Source organism: Pleurodeles waltl, chromosome 4_1, assembly GCF_031143425.1.
Source record: "Pleurodeles waltl isolate 20211129_DDA chromosome 4_1, aPleWal1.hap1.20221129, whole genome shotgun sequence".
Taxonomy (NCBI): domain Eukaryota; kingdom Metazoa; phylum Chordata; class Amphibia; order Caudata; family Salamandridae; genus Pleurodeles; species Pleurodeles waltl.
In genome coordinates this window covers 330,849,936-330,867,756 of record NC_090442.1, presented here as the reverse complement: position 1 = coordinate 330,867,756, position 17,821 = coordinate 330,849,936, and positions in this window count along the sequence as shown.

Genomic DNA, 17,821 nt, shown 5'->3' with positions numbered 1-17,821 from the left:
CCTTCTCCTCGCTCCAGAATGTTGAACATAGTACATATTCTATGTTTGTAAAACACTACACATCTTCTCTTTCAATAATGAAAGAAAAATAAACAAAATGAAAATAAAATATAAACACAATAAATCAATCTGAATCATAATACAAATAAACTATAGTACAGAAAATATTTCAAAACACCTTTTTCCATATATATAGTACAGAATCAGAAATGACGAAATATCTAAAAAAAGTTTACTCTTACGGATCTCAACTTTTTTGTCCTTTCTCTACAGCATTGTCATTGGGATGCAGAGAAATATCTTCATCATTAGTTACATTCATTCTATGCTCTGTTCTGTCTACTCTTGTAGACTCTCCACACACTACTCCAAATTCATCCTCATTTGCACCAATATTTAAATGAACTACTCTTCCTCTGCCTACACAATTCACACAAATTGTTTTCATTTCTTTACATTTTTTTATTGCTATTGGCACTGTCAGATTCAGTGTTCACATCAAAATAAGGCCCTTCTTCACCTCCATTTGTCAATCCCTGTTCCTTCATTGATGCACCTTTGTATACAGAAATTCACCTGAAATTCCATATCTTACCTCTTTCTACTCTTACAGCTTTCCTGAAAAAGTCCACTATTTCTACAGGATCCGACCATCTAGCCATTTTCCTATTGAACATACCACCCATCCTTACTCTTAAAAAATCACCAACCTTCAACTTCGACCCTGCTGATGATACTTTCAGACTCCATTCACACATCATACATCTTCTTCTGATATCTTTCTACTTGCTCTCTGATTTGAGCAAAATATATCTCAATATCATTAGCATTGTTACCTCCCAACCATCATGGCATCAATTTCAAACCTGGCTTCCTACCTCCTCACATTTAAATGGGGACAAACCTATAACCGAATTAGCTGAAGCTCTATATGCCAGTAAAGTAGCTCTTAAAGCTTTTCTCCAAGGTAAACCAATTTTAATAGCCAATTGGATTGACTCTTTGACAACCCTTTTGAAGCCTTCCACCTGGTCATTTGCTTGAGAGTGAAAGTTTGACATTGTTTTATGTGTGACTCCAAATCTCCTTGAAAATGTATCCATTTCTTTGCTTACAAATTGAGGTCCATTATCTGATATAAGTTCCTCAGGTATCTCTCCACAACAAAATATGTAATCGAGAAATTCTATGACTTGAGTGGACGTAACCTAAGCTGCCATTTTCAGCTCTGGCCATTTAGTAAAGTAATCTACTATGACTATGGCAAACATTTCATTGCTAGGTAACATGCCAAATAGACCCAAAATATCACCTCCCAACTTCCGCTCAGGTCATTGAACATATTCAATAGGACTTACATCCATTGTTAAGGCTTTAGCTGATTTATCACTCCTTGCACAAGGTGCACTTTTTCTCACCCAATTATTAACCATCCTATTAACTCAAGGCCACCAGTAATATTCACATATTCTCTTCTTCATGGCAGACATTCCCATATGACTTTCATGCACCAACATGAAAAGAGATTTTTTAAAGTTTTGTGGTGGGACAATTTTGTCATCTCTGACAACTATTCTGTTAGAAATCAGTAAATTCTCTCTCACTTTATAAAATGATGCTACTTCACCGCTCAGCTTCTTTCTTCTGGCTACCCTTTACTCATGTAAGTCTGAACATCCTCAAAACACAGTCACTAATCATGTCTTCGTTCCATTTCTACTCAGATATAGTTTTCATCAAATTGCCATCAACACTTTTAGCATTGACATCATGCAGAGTGTAAGCTACATCACATTCACCTTCATCATCAAATTTCACTTCATCTAAAGTTGGAAACCAAGACGTGTGTTCAGCATGCACATTGACACAACCTGGACCACACACCTTGCCAAACGAGCTGTTAACATTCTTCCACCACCCCAAACCAACATATTGACCAACAGTTTGTTGTCAGTTCTTAGAACAAATTTTATCCCTCTTAAGAATTGACTGAAGTATTGTACCACCCACGTGCAGGCTAACCATCTTATTTTATTGTTGAATAATCACATTCAGAATTTCTTAGTGATCTGGAGGCATAAGAAACAACCCATTCTTCGTGCTTATCTTTCTGCATAAGTACATCCCCCAAACCCATCTGACCACATATGGTTTGAAAAATGGCGCACCAACAATTATTTTTTAAATAAATTGAAAGCCTCTTGTTGTTTGGTATCCCATTTGCACTTAGCATTTTTCTTTAGTAATTGCTTGAGGGAATACACTTTGGTTGCATAGTCCTGCACACATTTCCCATAGAATTCTGTTAATCCCAACAATGACAAAAGTTGATCTTTGGAAATAGGCCAGGAGCTTTTAAAATACTCTCCACATGGCTGTGTTTTGGTTTAATGTCCTACTTTGAAATTTCATGCCCCAAGTACTCAACTTTATCTTGCCTGAATTTACAGTTTGAAAACGTCAATGTCAGACCTTTCTCTTGCAATCTTTTTAACACTTTTTGGAAGGTATTATCATGTTCTACCTGAGTCTTTGCAAAAATCAAGATGTTGTCTTGGAAGGCAATGGCTCCCTCCACATCTTCCAAAACATTCTTCATCAACTGCTGAAATACTGAGGCTGCACTTATTAAACCAAAAGCCATACGCAAGTACTGAAACAAGCCTTCAGGTGTTACAATTGCCATGATATATCTAGAGTCTGCATGCAATTCTACTTGGTAATATGTCCATACTAAATCCACAGTGGGAAAACTGTAGCACCTGTAAAAGTTGATATCATCTCGTGAATATTACAAAGGGGTTGTTTATCTACCCAAATCTCCTTATTAAGGCTATGTAAATCTACATATAAGTGGAATTCTCCAGACCCTTTTAGAGACAAAACAATAGGCGATACCCAAGAAGAAGACTTTATAGGATCTATAAGTTTCAACATGCTTTTAAGTGTGTCTTGATACGCTAAATGCACATTCCTAACTGTGTGCCTAACAGGTATTGTATTGTTTCTTTATTCAATATGATCTTATGCTTGAAATTAGAATATTTTCCCAAACTTTGTTGAAATAAATTAGGAAATGATGTCTGTATGTTGGAAACAAATTCATTGTTATCAGATTTAATTACATACACTGGTGGAGAAGCATTAGGATCCAATTTTATGGCCATCTCTTGTTGGTGAGACTATCCTAAAATAGCATCACCTTTAGTTGCCACGTATACTTTGCCTCTTGTCCTCCTCCCTCCAAACTCTAGGTATGCCCAAAAGTATCCCTATGTATCAGTTTTGTGTCCTGAATATCCTCCTGGATTGATATCAGGTGGAAACAACTTTTTGTTACTTTAGGTATTGTCAAATAATGTTTTCTCAGTAATACTGTGCCAGGCAGAAGAATCAACTAAAATTGTTCTCGGTTTTCCATCAATTATTAATGTGCATCTTGGAAACTTTTGCATTTGGTATCACTTACACACAAAATGGAATTAAAATCATCATACTCATTTTCTCCTTCACATGTAATGTAATTAACTTTTTGAGAAGTTCCTGATTTACACACTCTTTCAAAATGTCCCTTCTTTGTGCATTTAACATATACTTTGCCCCAAGCAGGACAACCCTTAAAGTTGCCTACATGGAACGTACTCCCACACCTGTAACAACTGATGCTATTTTTCCTTCCATTGTTTTTAATTTCTGGGTCTTTCATTTTCTTGGAAGATATCTGATTTTTCACTATACTAACTTCTGATTTAATATCCAGGGTTTTGAAATTCTAGTTTCTATTTTCACTCACCAATTGCTCAATTCCCTCAGCAATATTTATAACTGCATTTAAAGAGACTTCAGTACCGACCCATGGCAGTTTTTGAATTTCTTTGTTCTTGGTTTTCATCATAATTTGGTGTCTCAACAGTTATTCGTAGGTTATAGGTTGTAGCTCATAGTCTCTAACTCCCAAGATCTCGCTAATGTATGCAGCATGGCTACATAATCCTCAATTGACTCATCTGTTTGGGTTCGAGAATAAAATGTAAACCTTTCCATTACTGTATTGATCTTTCTTCCAAAACGGATACTCATTTTCTTGATGGCTTGATCAAAAACATTGATGTCATCAGCACAATCCAAACGAGGAAGATTATTAAATTCCTTTAAACCTGATCCACCTTAACAGTGCTTTAATAAAGAAAGTTTTCTTTGTGCAGTGCAACCATCACCTTCTGGCACCTCCACCTGAGCTTGAAACATGGCGTATCCTAATTTGCACTCCATTTGTGGTTCCCCAATTGATTGTAGAAAATGGGGTGGGCCTGCAAAATTAGCCATAGTTTATATTTATCAAAAAATAGCAGAACAGGAATATTATAGAACGACAATATATAGGGAATCCTTCAAATCGAGGAATCTTTTCCCAATCCAAGATGGCCAAACTGTAGAAAACCACTCTGAAACAGTGAAAATATTAGATCTTAACGTTGATATACAGTGTCTCTGTGTCAGTTTTAAATGTGAGCATTTACTGTTGAACGAGGAGCACAGGGGCGGAGAGAAAATGTTTTTATTTAAATGCAGTGTGAATGCTGACAATGGTGTGCACATCACCACTGACGTGCACTGTAATGTTTGTCTATAAAAGGTGTAGCTCTGCCTGATATACCCAGAATAGCCACTACACATTTCACATGGTGTGCGCGTTTCAGCATTTGACTAGGCAAAGGAAGTTGGCGGTTAGTCAAACGCATGTTCTAGTTTTGCTCATGCAATCATAAAAAGGCACCCGGTCATGTGCATATGCCACCTTCAACTTCAACAAGATCAGCCTTCATGTGCACAACTTCGCACCTGCGCATGCGGCGAAATGCTGGTCCAGCACCCAACACGTCCCTCATGTCAATGGAGATGATGCTTCTAGAAAATAGACAAAATCAGGCTGCGGCCCTCACTGACATTGTGTTCTTCACTGGGCAACAGACCTACGCAGAGCCACATACAGGCCCATATTTATGCTTTTTGCCGGAAACCAGCGCTGGTTTGCATAAAAAAATTACCACCGGCTAATGCCATTCCAACGCGCCAGATGGGCTCCTTATTTAAGGATTGACGGTAACCGGTGCTGCGGGCTGGTTAGAGTGAAAGAAAAATTACTCTAACTGGGCAGCACATGCGTGGAGAAGAATGGGGGTTGTGTGTCAAAAAATGGTGCAAGTCAGGTTAGAGTAAAAAATCATGGCTGTAACCGGACTTGCGCCATTTTTTGACGCACAACCCCCATTGAAATGACTCCGGTCTTAGCAAAGACAGGAGTCATGCCACCCCGCCCAATGTCCCCTGGGCATGGCCATTGGGCACAGTGGCATGTTTTCACAAGGCCTACTGTAAATGATTGATATACAATTTAAACAAAAAATGGAGTCAAAATACAATCCTGTTGCACTCCTCTAATAATACAAAAACTACAGAAATACTGTAAGTCTTCGGAGTAGCAAACTGAAGCCTATGGGGCTCATTACGGGTTTGGTGGTCTGCGGTGGCGGCTGACAAAATACCACCATGTTGGTGATCATACAGATGATCATTTTGCGAGATACACAGCCAAGGCTGCCAAAAGACAGCCAAATTCCCGATACCGCCAGGACTCTGGAGGGCGAGAAAGAGGCGGTACCACCACCGGCACCCCCAGCCTGATAACTATCTGCCAAACCTATTACAAGTTGAAAATCATCATGGCAGTCTTGCCATGGTGGTTTTCAATGGTGGTGAGAACCACATGATGACTACTAAGATATACACCAACAAGGATCCTGGTCTGCCCACATAACAGTCCACTAGATATTGGGATGACCTAAGCCACATCATGCACGTCCACTATTTTTGACTGCACTGCTGGAAAAGTGGGAGTCCATGAACAGACATCCAAGTGCCAATATACTCAGACATCCTGTAGCAAGGTGACTTGAAATGGAATTGGACTGTCCCCCAAAAGTCAGGTCTATACAGTAGATAGCATGGGTGCGTCTCACATAAGTGAAAAATGCAAAACCAATAAGTACATGGCCTTAGTCAAATATCACACTGTGGGTGGTACATATAACAATACAAACTGAAATATACTGTTTCTCACTCCAACAGCCAATAAGTACATGGCCTTAGTCAAATATCACAGTAAACTGTGGGTGGTACATATAACAATACAAACTGAAATATACTGTTTCTCACTCCAACAGGTCTACCTGCCACTGGGTACACAGACACCTATCAAGACACTTCTGCTCCCCCCATGGATCAAGCCCTTAGTAAGGATACTACTCCTGGATGTGTGGATGTTGAGCACAGCGCTGGCCCATATGGGAAACCTGGTCAGATGACAACTTCAGCCTCACCCTGACCACATTGACTCCTCCTAGCCCTGTTGCATCAACATCTCAGGCAACTAGTCACCCCCAAACCTGGGTCCAGAGGACTGATTCAACAATCTTGTCCAGGTACCTGAGTCACATCTAGACAGCTCTGACAATGATGGACCAGGTCCCAGTGGTGGGGGCCAAACTGTGCCAAGGGTGCAGGCACGTGGGGTAGGGTGCATGGGAAGGGTGGTGGGGGCCAGCGGAATGAGACTGCTGGGAATGGGTCTTACCAGGACACCATCACCCAAGTTTTGGGAGCCTGCCAACAATCTTAAGGCATGATGGACCAGGTACTCACCAAACTCAGGGAGATCAAGCAGCTGCAGAGGGATTACCACCTTGAAATATTGCAACAGTGGGAGGCCCACAATGCCACTTTGGCCTTCCTAACAGGGGTGCTGAGGGACATGAACACCACCATGAGCAGGGATCAAGGACAGCACCATACCCCTCACATTGGCCTAGTAACATCTGACCCTTGGACCTCGGTGGCAGGCAGCGGAAGGGAGGCCCTGCTAGTGGAAGGATCTGCCTCAGAAACCCCTGCCTCTGTAGCTGAGGAATGCCCCACAAGCGGGGACACCCAGCCAAACAATCAGAAGCTGCAGATGTCAAGAACTCAACCACTTCCAGGAAGAGGCCCCTTTGTGTGCCATAGAATCACTCTGTTGTCTGTTCTTCACACACTATCTATTTTCCAGGACAGTAGGACACTAGACTTTGGACTACAAATGTTGTAGCAATGACTCCAACGATTACAACAACTATGCCTGATTCATTCACTATTTGCGTTTTAGTTTCAATAAAAATCCACCTCTATGTTCAGAGCACATGTGAATAAAGGCAACTAGCACACAATCAAAGCCTAATAGTGATTTGTGATCATTGTGGGATGTACAATGTGAAATTCTTGTGCTGTTAATGAGGGGTTCTTAAGATGGTAATTTTGTGGAGGGATATGGCACTGGCAGTGTCAGGCTAAGGATTACTAGCAACACAACAAATTACTAGCAACACATCAACACAAGTGGTCACTCAAACCAAATTTTTTATTTATAGTGTTCAGCCCAGAAGCTGTTAATATGTCTGGACTGTCATTGCCAAGAATGATAAAACATTGTTCCCTCTGGCTACATATCTCAAAGTACCTCCCACCTGTCCACAGAAGAAAGGGCTATGTCAGACCCTGTCCAATAGTATAGGCAAACATATTAGTGGATGTTGTCACCAGCATGATCCTTATCAAATACCAAAACCAGGTCTATCCAAATTAGCAAGACCCAGACAGAGGATAGTACAATGATTCCTAGTCAGAGGCCCATTCCATGACAGTGGTTAGGCATCTAGTGGCATGTTACACACTTATGTCAGTGTTGGGGCACAGGTATGATGGCCTGCAATGAGGAAACATATTGCCAACTACATACAGGGTATACAAAATCATTATCAACACAATGTTGAGGGAGAATGGATGGACTGCACAGGATGAAGCGTTACATGGCCACACAATCACACACATGAAACAAATGGATCAACATACCAGGGCAAACAGGTCTATTCTGCAGCTCAGATAACTGCCCTCCCACTGTCCAGGCAGTCTGGGAATGGAACTCACACAAGCCAAATATGCAACAAACCGTATTTGGATCAATTCCATGTCCCTTTCATATGTCAGACCAGCTCAAGCCGCCTGCCAATGACACAACTCTGAAAGGCACACATGAGGATGGCATGATGACGAGATCTGGAAGAAAGAAGTAACATACAAGGAGTTTAGGCAGGCCAAGGCATATATGACACACAACTTCAGATTTTTCCCTGACGACGCAATGTGGCTGCCCCAAACACAGGAGATCCCAAAGAGAGGAACATCATCAAGTCTGATGTTGCCAGCAAATCTGGCCTGAATGATGCATAGATTGAGATACCTTGTCTCATGATGACTGAGATACCCTTCTCCACAAATCCGGACCCCTACAGTACCCCATGCAGTCACAGTAATCACGAACATGACACACTCATGTTAAGTACCGATTGATGAGATCTGCCCGCATGTCTCCACCTTCATCGTCATCACTGTCTTCCTCACTTGGCATTTCAGTAGGCTCACCCGGTGGTACTTCCAGCTCCCCCTCATCAGGGATGTTTCTCGTAAGGGCAATGTTGTGGAGTATGCAGCAGGCCACAATGATCTTACAAACTATGTCGGTGAATAGAAGAGGGCTCCTCCGGATTTGGCTATGCTGCCAAATCTTGCCTTCAGGAGCCCAAAAGCCGGCTCCACAACACGGCATGTTCTTCCATGTGCCATGTTGAAGCTGACTTTCCCCAGAGTAGTTGGGTTCCTCACTAATGTCAACAACCAGGGACAGTTTGGGTAGGCAGAATCCCCTTCAAGCAAATGCAACATTTGTGCAACCATCAATCCAGAGCAACGTCTCAGTACCAGCAGACATAGTATACATTCACACATGACATATGTGACTTACAAATCAGCCAGGCCCTCTCTGGGTACAGTTGTGTCATCTCCTGGGGAAGAGCACTGTTTTGCATGATGAAGGCATCATTGACTGAACCTGGGTACCGGGCACACACTTGAGAAATGTAGAGGTCCGCCAAACACACTACTTGGACATTGATGAAATGGAAGTTCTTCCTGTTCCGATAGACCTGTTCATTTCCATTCGGTGGACCAGGTCTACATGGGTACTACCAATGGCTCCTACAACATGTGGAATGTGTGCCATGCCATAGAACTCTGCTTTAACATGGGGAAAATCCTCACGCTGAAGAAAACAAATGTTGCTGTCCAGGTGTTTCAATATTGCTGAGAGAACATCCTTCAATACAGAACTAAACATAGACTAGGCATCCCAGCAGATAGGGCCAGTGTGTTCTGGAAGGAATCTGTGGCCAGGAAGTGCAACACTGACATGACTTGTACTATGGGTGTTATTGTATTGTATTAGTATTTATATAGCGCTTAGTACCCCTAACAAGGCGTTGAAGCGCTTTTCGGCGAGTAGCACGCTACTCCGGAACCCAACAAGAATTAGTGATGGATTAGTATCGGAAAATATGAGTACAGTTTTAGTATTATTATGAGTTAATTTGAGCCACGGATATGAGATTTTGTTAGTTAGATTGACTGGAGTAATGGAGGGGTGGAGGAGGAAAGAATTCAGAAGTGTTAATTGGGAGTATATGGTAATAGGAGTTAGGCTTGGGATGAGTAAAGGAGGATGGAGGAGGGAAGAGTCTGTGGAAGGGGTTAGGGAGATCATAGTAGCAGGGTGAGATAAATGAGGGCAAATTTAGTAGGGTTGTTTGGGAGGTCATGGTAGTAAAGTGAGGTTTGGTGAGTTAGATGTGGAAGCGGAGGGAAGAGCATAGGCAGAGTTATTTAGGAGATGAAAGTAGTAGAATGGATTTGGGATGAGTCAGAGTGGGAATGAAGGATAGATTGATTTAGACATGACATATGATGATGAGTAGATAAGTGTGATATAAGATGAGAGCAGGGATTCATAGATATCTAGTATAACAACCCACCCAGGAGCCATGCAACAACCCACGAACATGCCAAGCTCAGAACAGTATACACACATACATATATATATATATATATATATGCACACACACACACATACATACACACATGAATACACACACATATGCACACATATATGTACATACAATACATATTTAAAACCATGGGTAAATATACTTAGTTAAACAGGTTTAAAGAGTGTGTGTTTGTAGTTTATCGTTAGACATAGTAGCAATACATATTTTCTAAAGAACTATACACATAATCAGAAAAAAAATATTTATCAACATAGGCATATGTAGTCCATAGTTGTTTGAATATGGTGGTTATGAAGGAAAGAGCCAACTCTTGAGTAGTTTTCTGAAGACAAGAAAATCATCTGTGGCTCTTATAGTTGGGGGTAATAAATTCCATAGTTTGGCTGCTCGAATGGAGAAGGGTGTACCACCTATAGTCTTTTTCTTGTTTGGTGCTGTTCTAAGGAGGGGTACCAATCTTGAGCTAAGGTTTCTTTGTTGAATGTATTTGGTTATTTTGTTTCTGATAAAAAGCGGTCCTGTTCCATGTATAGCTTTGTGGGTGATACAAAGCAGCTTGAAAGTGCATCTTCTGGCAACGGGCAACCAGTGTAGTGCTCTCAAGGCAGGGGAGATGTGGGCTTGTGGATTTGCATGTAATAGTTACCTGGCTGCGGAGTTCTGAAGACGTTGTAGTTTTTCATAATAGATGGAGATGATCGATGGTAGAGGCCATTGGGATAATCCAGTTTGGATAGTACAAGCGAGATAGTAGCTTGCACCTTGTGTGGAAATCCGAGGTGGGGGAAGATGCGTCGTAGAGTCTTCAAGGTGATGAAGCTTGTTCATGCTAATTTGTCCACTTGGGCATTCATAGTTAACTTGGAGTCCATGGTGATTCCAAGGTTTTTAACTTCCTTGGATAATTGAGGAGGTGGTCCGAGAACATCAGGCCAGGCGCACAGTGGGCCATAACTTTTCCAGTCACCACATATGAGTATTTCTGTTTTGGAGGTATTTAGTTTGAGATGGCTCCAGGTCATCCACTGATCAACGGCTCTGAGCCAACTGAAGATTTCTGAGTTTTCAATGTTTTTGGGGCATTCTAATTTAAGTAGTATTTGTGTGTCATCTGCATAGTTGTAGCACGTGAGATGAAAATCATTGATCAGTTCTGGTAATGATATCATGTAGATATTGAAAAGCAGATGATTGATCCTTGGGGCACCCCTGCTTTTGTAAGGTAGGGTTTAGATGAGAAGGGGGGGAGTAGATGATATTAGATCTTTTTTGAACATAGGAAGTAATCCAGTCGAGAGCAGTCCCTTGTATGCCAGCTTTGTGGAGTCTTTGAATTAGGGTGTCATGGTCAACCATATCAAAGGCAGCCGAGAGGTCCAAGGGAAGTAGTGCAGCAACTCCATTGCGGTCAACTGTGTTTTTAAGATCATCCCAGATTGCTATGAGTGCAGATTCAGTGCCTCTTCCTGGGCAGAATCCAGTTTGGAAGTCTGAAAGTATCAAATTGTCTTCAATAAATTGTGACATCTGGGCGAATGCTGCTCTTTCTATCAGTTTGCTCAGGAAAGGTCCATTTGTGATCGGTCTGTAGTTGTTGGAGTCCTGCGTATGCTCTTTGGATGATGCATGACTGGCATCAGATCTGGCTCCAACTGATGACAGAGATCCATGATTGTCTGCCTATACAGGTGGTCTATTCCCCATGGTCTACAAGTCTGCTACTGTACGGTACACAGGAGGGCGTCTGATCCTTCTCCTCCCAGCGTAACTATGTGGGGCAAAAAGAAAAAAAACGCAGTCACTCAATGTGTTCCTAGCAATTTACGTTAGGGCCCATATTTATACTTTTTGACGCAAATCAGCGCCGTCGCAAAGCAAAGACCGGAGTCATGCCCCCTTGCCCAATGGCCATGCACAGGGGACTTACGTCCCCTGGGCATGGCCATTGGGCACAGTGGCATGTAGGGGGGCCCAAGTTAGGCCCCCCATGCCACTTTAAAAAAATAAAAAAATTATACTTACCCCAACTTACCTGTACTTACCTGGGATGGGTCCCCCATCCATGGGTGTCCTCCAGGGGTGGGCCAGGGTGGCAGGGGGTGTCCCTGGGGGCAGGGAAGGGCACCTCTGGACTGAATTCATGGTCAGAGACCATGGAAGTGGGCCCACATGTCAGTTAACGCCTGCCCTCACCCAAGCGTTAAAACACGGCACACATCAGGCTGTGCGCCGTTTTTTAAGGCCTGCCCCCTCCTGTGCGTCAAAATGGCACAGGTGTATAAATAAGGCGCACAGGCCTTAAAGTGATTTTTTGGATGGGAACGCCTATCTTGCACGTCATTAATGCAAGGCGGTTTCCCGCATCCAGAAAATGATGCACATGGCGGGATTTTGACGTTTGCGGGGTCGGTCGGCATTGTATAACTATGGGGCAAGGTTTGCGCAGAATGTGCGTCAAACTTTTTGACACACATTCGGAGCAGGCAGAGTATAAATATGCCCCTATATATATCAGACATGAAATGGGCCACATCATGTGAGTCACTGTAAAGATGATACTCAACACACCAGGGATGACATTTGCCCATTTGTGAAACACTGACGCCTTGATTATCGACAAATGTGCACAAAAACCTCTATATGGCCAGCTACCTCATGTCCAAATTACACCATTAACTTCCTGTGATTCAATTCCCAAATCTTGTTTTACACGTGTGGTTTTACCCCCAATAATGGTGTCACATCTGCAGGACCACATACTTACATTGTAATGCAAAAATTTGACCTACATGACAGCACAAGGCCAGCACGCAATATTTGCAAGCACATCATTTTTATGCTTGTGACACATCAAAATATATGTTGTAATTTCATTGTTTACCTCTAAAATGGTTGGTGCCTGACCTCCTCCACCAGACAATAGGAACTGCTGGTGGAAGTCATCATTGTGGTAGGCGGATACCACCACGGTAAAAACTGCTATAGGATAACATTGCTCCCTGTAGCAGTCTTGGCCAAATGGCAGCATCCGCCGGCGGTTACAGTTGCGTGCATGGTGGATGTGACTGCCATCTTCTACTGATTCTCTCACTTGACTTCTGCTGCTATCAAGTCCTCCATGTCTTGAGCTGCTGTGTACCGCCTCTGGGAGCAATCATGCCGTGTCCTACAGGTGATAGGGCCCCTGCCTTCTCTTCCGAAAAGCTGGAGAAGCTGGTGGAAGAGGTCCCACCCCTGTATAGACAGCTCTATGGTGCACCACAGGTGCAGGTAAATGCACCTGTACCCCTACGTGTTTCATCTTTCATCATTCTATGCTTAAGCCCAGTTTGTATGATTGTGTCTGCAAAGGCCTGTAGGTGCTGTCAGTGTACATAAATGGTTGAGTCAATGGGCATGTATCTATGTCAATTGAGAGGTTTGAAGTCCTGAAACAATGTGGTGAGTGTGAGTTGAGTGTTCCCTGAACCAACATGTGTTTGATGCACATGTCTAGGTGAGGTTTCTGACAGCCATCCCCAGCCTAATCTTGTCACTAGATGTCTGTAATGTGTAGTCGCATGTGGTTGCATGACACTGTAGAGTTGAATGCATATTGTATGTGTTGGTTGGCCAGCATTTGTGCTCCTTCTGTGTTTGCACATTGATCTCTGGCCACATATGACCTTGTTGAACTGTTGTTCTGAAGCCAAATAATGACTCACTATGCCCCTCAGCTTTGCACATAGGCTACATGATCTAGTGTGATGCATGTGATCTTTTTGGACATAGTGTATTATGTAGGTATGCCTGCACAGTCTGCAGCGAAGGGGGCCTGTATATTGTCAGTCACTCTATACCTGGACATCTGGGCTGGTATTTATTCCCATTTCCACAACAAGTGTGACACAGTGCTCACTCCCTGAATCCCTGGACAGCATGAGATGGGGCCAAATCATGCCTCACAGCCAATATGCAACTTCTTGAGGCCATGTCCACTGATTACTGTGTGAGCTGCATTGGGGTTAGGGTCATCTGTGACTGATGTAGTCATATCATATCTGACAATGTGTGTCACATAGCCTTGACCTATCCCCTGATGCCACTGCCCTGTTGTCTCTTTCATCCAGCTCTGATATATCCAGTGCATGCACATAATATTTTGGACATTGTACATCTGCATGCAGTGTGCCGTAGAGTGACGTGCCATGAAATTGGACTCTGCTGTTATGGTTTTGAGACTGACCATGTACAATGCAGGGCTAAGATTCTCTTTCAGTACTATAGGTTTTGTGAACACACATGTGTGGATATTTGTCCCTAAATGTTGCCTGCATCTGTATCTGTACATGTCAACACATAGACAGGCTTGCCTCTTTGTGTGCGCAACATGTCACATCCTTAAATGTGGTCCAAGCACAATGGATCTGTATGTAGGCTTGCTGTGATATTTCAGGACTGTATGCTGCAGGTGACATTTAGTGGTAGTGGATGTATTTGTGCATTGTCGGCAGTGCGCTTTACCTGTCAACTGCCACATTGTGAGATGTGTTTCATCGTGTTATTGGTTATATGTCATGTGATTAGCTCAGGTCCCATTCAAGTCACTGATTTTCTACCTGGTCCGTGGAGTCCCGGAGCTGGAGAGTGTGTATACTGCTTCCTAATTTGAAGTGTATGTAGTCATGTCCCTGATTCCAATGCATTCTGTTTGCCACAGGTCGACAGGATGGTCAGGACATGTATGTTACTGAGCCATTTTTAATGGGACTTGTGGACTTAATAATATCTCTTGTCCGTTGCATCCATGCATCCATGCAGCTAAAGTCCCATCAGAAGAAAGGGATCTGGTGTGCCCTAGCCAAGAAGGTGTCGACCCTGGGGGTCCACCACTGGTGGAGTGCCCACTGTCGGAAGAGGTGGGAGGACCAGAGACGCTGGGCTCAGAAGACCAGAGAGGCCTAGCTGGGGATGTCCTCCCAGCGAAGACGGAGTGCCAGTCAGTCCATGCCCCCCCCAGGGCCCTCATTTTGGCAGTGGCCTATCCAGCCTTGGATGAGTGCTTGAGGCCAGCAAAGCAGCCACAAAGTGGTGAATACTTGAAATGATCATGATTGAACCTTTTGCAGGTGATTGAGTGGGGGACAGACTGCTCCCCTGACAATGTAGCATGTGTCATGTGTCCCATATCTTCTGGGATCAACACTTGTGTACTCATCCATTTTGTAGCTGGGACTTAGGAATAAACTATGGTGAACCCTCAATCGAAATGCCCAGAACGAGCATATATGTCTGTGTTCATTGTTCAGATATCATGTTCTGACTGCCCTGGTGGGTGTTTCTTTCCACCAACAGATCACTCCTGACAAATATTACAGTCCAATGGGCCATTGTCCCATTTCATGTGTCTCAGGATATGTGCAGGTTGACAAAGCAAAAACAACAAGTGATGGACGGAATGCTGAACATTGCCAAACATTCACCCCCAGTACAGTAATCTGGGCCTAAATCCATTGTTTTTTTGCTGCCCATGCCATTCCAGTTTGGACCCAGCCATATGCAAATCAGTCTTGACCCTGTTCCCCATGGGACCAACCCAGCCCGAACTACTAGGCCAGGTCTTCCCTGGACTGGAAACAAGCATCCTGGGACCAGTTTCGGGGTTTCACCCCTCATCAGCCAGGCTAGCTTGAATCCAGTGGTATGGGAAGCACGGGACCCACGTCTGGGCATACCCTTCCCACTTAGGGCGACAAAGCAAAAACAACAAGTGATGGACGGAATACGGAACATTGTCAAACATTCACCCCCAGTACAGTGATCTGGGCCTAAATCCATCGTTTTTTTGCTGCCCATGCCATTCCAGTTTGGACCCAGCCATATGCAAATCATTCTTGACCCTGCTCCCCATGGGAACAGTCCAGCCTGAACTACTAGGCCAGGTCTTCCCTGGACTGGAAACAAGCATCCTGGGACCGGTTTCGGGGTTTCACCCCTCATCAACCAGGATAGCTTGAATCCAGTGGCATGGGAAGCACGGGACCCACGTCTGGGCATACCCTTCCCACTTAGGGCGACAAAGCAAAAACAACAAGTGATGGACGGAATGCTGAACATTGTCAAACATTCACCCCCAGTACAGTGATCTGGGCCTAAATCCATCGTTTTTTTGCTGCCCTTGCCATTCCAGTTTGGACCCAGCCATATGCAAATCAGTCTTGACCCTGTTCCCCATGGGAACAGTCCATCCCGAACTACTAGGCCAGGTCTCGCCCTAAGTGCGCCGGGTATGCCCAGACGTGGGTCCCGGGCTCACTGTGCCACTGTATTCAAGCTAGCCTGGCTGATGAGGGGTGAAACCCCGAAACCGGTCCCAGGATGCTTGTTTCCGGTCCAGGGAGAACCTGGCCTGGCAGTTCGGGCTGGACTGTTCCCATGAGGAACAGGGTCAAGACTGATTTGCATATGGCTGGGCTCAAACTGGGGTGGCATGGTGAGCAAAATAACGGATGGACTAAACCCAGATCTGTGACTGGGGGTGAATGTTTGATTGGTTCCGCATTCCGTCCATCCAGTTACGCTATCCCACAGCATTTTTGTTTTGCTTTGCTATTGCCACCCTAAGTGCGCCGGGTATGCCCAGACGTGGGTCCCGGGCTCACTGTGCCACTGTATTCAAGCTAGCCTGGCTGATGAGGTATGAAACCCCGAAACCGGTCCCAGGATGCTTGTTTCCGGTCCAGGGAGAACCTGGCCTGGAAGTTCGGGCTGGACTGTTCCCATGAGGAACAGGGTCAAGACTGATTTGCATATGGCTGGGTTCAAACTGGGGTGGCATGGTGAGCAAAATAATGGATGGATTAAACCCAGATCTGTGACTGGGGGTGAATGTTTGATTGGTTCCGCATTCCGTCCATCCAGTTACGCTATCCCACAGCGTTTTTGTTTTGCTTTGCTATGTGCAGATTGACATCTTCAAACAAGCTGCAAGTTTTCTCCATTGTATATTGGGTGCTGGTGTCTCACAGCAGTCTGTGATGAATGGGTGTCCATCATGTGGCATGACTTACATGTTAAAATTTGGCAGCTGTAGCATACTATTTTCCCATGGTAAGTAGGGAATGTGCATTGCCATGGTTGATGTGTCATCAGTGTGGTACACATACCTTGTGCCAACGTGTCTGCATGTGCTCCATTACCATTAGGATACCTATATGTTCAGTAGATATATGTCATGTGTTAGCCATGCATATGGGATGATGTTGTGAAACTCTTATATGTATGTTCATAGGGTCCTCTTGTCGTTATGACACATCTGCAAAGATTATCCAGTTACTGTGATGCCCCAGGCAGGACTGAGTCACCATGATATGTAGTCAGACAGGAACATTAATGTCTCATAGTATGTCTTAAGTTATGTGAAACTGTAGTAACTAGGATGGACATGAGAGGTGGGGCAGGTTTTTGATCCACATGATGATGATTTGTACACTTGATGTGGTATGATGGTTGCCGGTTCACATCACCTGTGTGTTGTTTGGGAGCTGTGCCCTGACTGTATGGATGCATCATGGATTGACTTGCAGTGATGTTGGCATGACGTGTTAGGGCTCAGGGAACCATCCACATACAGATGCCATGCTTGTCATGTCTGATATGTGGTTTGTGATGTAGATTGTCATTATACAACAGTTTGGTTTCCTCCTGATAGTGATTGCTATGTCTGTGCAACTCCTTCTTGCAAGGTTCAGTTGTCTACTACACCAGCACTCAGACGTAAACATGGAAATGGGTATGAGATATTGGTGGGGGATATTCTGGGCCTAACAGGGCCATTCCTGTGTGTAATC